This window comes from Arachis hypogaea, chromosome 10 (genome assembly GCF_003086295.3).
Source record: "Arachis hypogaea cultivar Tifrunner chromosome 10, arahy.Tifrunner.gnm2.J5K5, whole genome shotgun sequence".
Taxonomy (NCBI): domain Eukaryota; kingdom Viridiplantae; phylum Streptophyta; class Magnoliopsida; order Fabales; family Fabaceae; genus Arachis; species Arachis hypogaea.
This window is the reverse complement of record NC_092045.1, coordinates 10,211,501-10,215,352: the sequence shown is the minus strand read 5'-3', so window position 1 is coordinate 10,215,352 and position 3,852 is coordinate 10,211,501. Positions and strand designations below refer to the sequence as shown.

At 41.3% G+C, this 3,852-nt stretch overlaps 1 non-coding gene across 1 annotated transcript; it reads left to right on the top strand.

Moving 5' to 3' along the window:
* Positions 1-2,426: 2,426 nt before the first annotated feature.
* On the top strand, positions 2,427-2,534 carry LOC112718912 (small nucleolar RNA R71). The gene has a single exon (XR_003161238.1). It is a non-coding gene; the product is annotated as a small nucleolar RNA R71 (small nucleolar RNA).
* The last annotated feature ends 1,318 nt before the right edge of the window (positions 2,535-3,852 follow it).

Here is a 3,852-nt window from a genome sequence, read left to right as displayed (position 1 = left end):
GGCCAAAGAGGGGGAGAAGTGGTGTTTAGGTTGTGTGAAAATGAAGGGATGAAGAAGGGTATATATAGGAGAGAGGGGTGGAAAGGTTCGGCCATTATGGGTGGGTTTGGGAGGGAAAGTGGTTTGAATTTGAAGGGTGAGGTTGGTGGGGAGTTATGAAGGATGGATGTGAGTGGTGAAGAGAAAGATGGGATTTGATAGGTGAGGGGTTTTTGGGGAAGAGGTGTTGAGGTGATTGGTGAATGGGGGAAGAAGAGAGAGAGTGATGGTAGGGTCCTGTGGGGTCCACAGATCCTGTGGTGTCAAGGAAAAGGCATCCTTGCACCAAATGGCATCAAAATCCACGTTTTGAGCTATTTCTGGCGTTAAACGCCGGGCTGGTGCCCATTCCTGGCGTTTAACGCCAGGTTCTTGCCCTTTCCTGGCGTTTAACGCCAGTCTGGTGCCCCTTTCTGGCGTTAAACGCCCAGAATGGTGCCAGACTGGGCGTTAAACGCCCAACTGCTAGGCTTACTGGCGTTTGAACGCCAGCAGCATCTTCCTCCAGGGTGTGCTGTTTTTCTTCCTGTTTTTCATTCTGTTTTTGCTTTTTTCATTGTTTTTGTGACTTCTTATGATCATCAACCTACAAAAAAGATAAAATAACAAAAGAAAATAATTAATTATAAAACATTGGGTTGCCTCCCAACAAGCGCTTCTTTAATGTCATTAGCTTTACAGAGGACTCTCATGGAGCCTCAGAAATGCTCAGAGCCGTGTTGGAACCTCCCAACACCAAACTTAGAGTTTGAATGTGGGGGTTCAACACCAAACTTAGAGTTTGGTTGTGGCCTCCTAACACCAAACTTAGAGTTTGACTGCGGGGGCTTTGTTTGGCTCTGTTTTGAGAGAAGCTCTTCATGCTTCCTCTCCATGATGACAGAGGGATATCCTTGGACCTTAAACACCAAGGATTCTTCATTCACTTGAATGATCAACTCTCCTCTATCAACATCAATCACAGCCTTTGCTGTGGCTAGGAAGGGTCTGCCAAGGATGATGGATTCATCCATGCACTTCCCAGTCTCTAGGACTATGAAATCAGTAGGGATGTAATGGTCTTCAACCTTGACCAGAACATCCTCCACAAGTCCATAGGCTTGTTTTCTTGAGTTGTCTGCCATCTCCAGTGAGATTTTTGCAGCTTGCACCTCAAAGATCCCTAATTTCTCCATTACAGAAAGGGGCATGAGGTTCACACTTGACCCTAAGTCACACAAGGCCTTCTTGAAGGTCATGGTGCCTATGGTACAAGGTATAGAAAACTTCCCAGGATCCTGCCTCTTTTGAGGCAATTGCTGCCTAGACAAGTCATCCAGTTCTTTGGTGAGCAAAGGGGGTTCATCCTCCCAAGTCTCATTTCCAAATAACTTGTCATTTAGCTTCATGATTGCTCCAAGGTATTTAGCAACTTGCTCTTCAGTGACATACTCATCCTCTTCAGAGGAAGAATACTCATCAGAGCTCATGAATGGCAGAAGTAAGTCCAATGGAATCTCTATGGTCTCAGTTTGAGCCTCAGATTCCCATGGTTCCTCATTAGGGAACTCATTGGAGGCCAGTGGACGCCCAGTGAGGCCTTCTTCAGTGGCGTTCACTGCCTCTTCTTCCTTCCAAAATTCGGCCATGTTGATGGCCTTGCACTCTCCTTTTGGATTTTCTTCTGTATTGCTTGGGAGAGTACTTGGAGGGAGTTCAGTAATTTTCTTGCTCAGCTGACCCACTTGTCCTTCCAAATTTCTAATGGAAGATCTAGTTTCAGTCATGAAACTTTGGGTGGTGTTGATTAGATCAGAGACCATAGTTGCTAAGTCAGAATTATTTTGCTTAGAACTCTCTGTCTGTTGCTGAGAAGATGATGGAAAAGGCTTGCTATTGCTAAACCTGTTTCTTCCACCATTATTGTTATTGAAACCTTGTTGAGGTCTCTGTTGATCCTTCCATGAAAGATTTGGATGGTTCCTCCATGAAGGATTATAGGTGTTTCCATAGGGTTCTCCCATGTAATTCACCTCTTCCATTGAAGGGTTCTCAGGATCATAAGCTTCTTCCTCAGATGAAGCTTCCTTAGTACTGCTTGGTGCATTTTGCATTCCAGACAGACTTTGAGAAATCATATTGACTTGTTGAGTCAATATTTTGTTCTGAGCCAATATGGCATTCAGAGTGTCAATCTCAAGAACTCCTTTCTTCTGACTAGTCCCATTGTTCACAGGATTTCTTTCAGAAGTGTACATGAATTGGTTATTTGCAACCATTTCAATCAGTTCTTGAGCTTCAGTAGGCGTCTTCTTCAGATGAAGAGATCCTTCAGAAGAGCTATCCAAAGACATCTTGGACAGTTCAGAGAGACCATCATAGAAAATACCTATGATGCTCCATTCAGAAAGCATATCAGTGGGACACTTTCTGATCAATTGTTTGTATCTTTCCCAAGCTTCATAGAGGGATTCTCCTTCCTTCTGTCTGAAGGTTTGGACTTCCACTCTAAGCTTACTCAATTTTTGAGGTGGAAAGAACTTTGCCAAGAAGGCATTGACTAGCTTTTCCCAAGAGTCCAGGCTTTCTTTAGGTTGAGAATCCAACCATGTTCTAGCTCTGTCTCTTACAGCAAAAGGGAATAGCATCAGTCTGTAGACCTCAGGGTCAACCCCATTAGTCTTGACTGTGTCACAGATTTGCAAGAACTCAGCTAAAAACTGATGAGGATCTTCCAATGGAAGTCCATGGAACTTGCAATTCTGTTGCATTAGAGAAACTAATTGAGGCTTAAGCTCAAAGTTGTTTGCTCCAATGGCAGGGATAGAGATGCTTCTCCCATAGAAGTCGGGAGTAGGTGCAGTAAAGTCACCCAGCACCTTCCTTGCATTGTTGGCATTGTTGTTGTTTTCGGCTGCCATTTGTTCTTCTTCCTTGAAGAGTTCGTTCAGGTGTTCTAAAGAGAGTTGTGCTTTGGCTTCTCTTAGCTTTCTCTTCAAGGTCCTTTCAGGTTCAGGATCAGCCTCAACAAGAATGCCTTTGTCTTTGCTCCTGCTCATAAGAAAGAGAAGGGAACAAGAAAATGTGGAATCCTCTATGTCACAGTATAGAGATTCCTTTAGGTGTCAGAGGAAAAGAAGAGTAGAAGACAGAAGTGGAAAATTCGAACTTGACAAAAGAGATGAAGTTCGGATTTTGCATTAAAGGATAGTGTTAGTCCATAAATAGAAGGATGTGAGAAGGAGGGAAGTAATTTTCGAAAATTAAGTGAAAAATTTTGAAAACATTTTTGAAAAGCATTACTTAATTTTCGAAAATGAAGATGGAAAAGAAATCAAGTGATTTTTGAAAAAGATTTTGAAATCAGAAATCAAAAAGATATGATTGAAAACTATTTTGAAAAAGATGTGGTTAAGAAGATATGATTGATTTAAAAAAAGTGATTGAGAAGATATGATTTGAAAAACATTTTAAAAAGATTTGATTTGAAAAATTAAAAACTTGACTAACAAGAAAAGATATGATTCAAACATTAAACCTTTCTCAACAGAAAAGGCAACATACTTGAAATGTTGAATCAAATCATTAATTGATAGTAAGTATCTTTAAAAATGGAAAGAAATTGGTTTTGAAAAAGATTTGATTGGGAAATTGATTTGAAAAAGATTTGATTTTGAAAAGATTTTGAAAACTTGAAAAAAAATTTGGTTTGAAAACAAAATCTTCCCTTCTAGCCATCCTGGCGTTAAACGCCCAGAATGGTATCCATTCTGGCGTTTAACGCCCAAAATGCTACCCTTTTGGGCGTTAAACGCCCAACCAGGTACCCTGGCT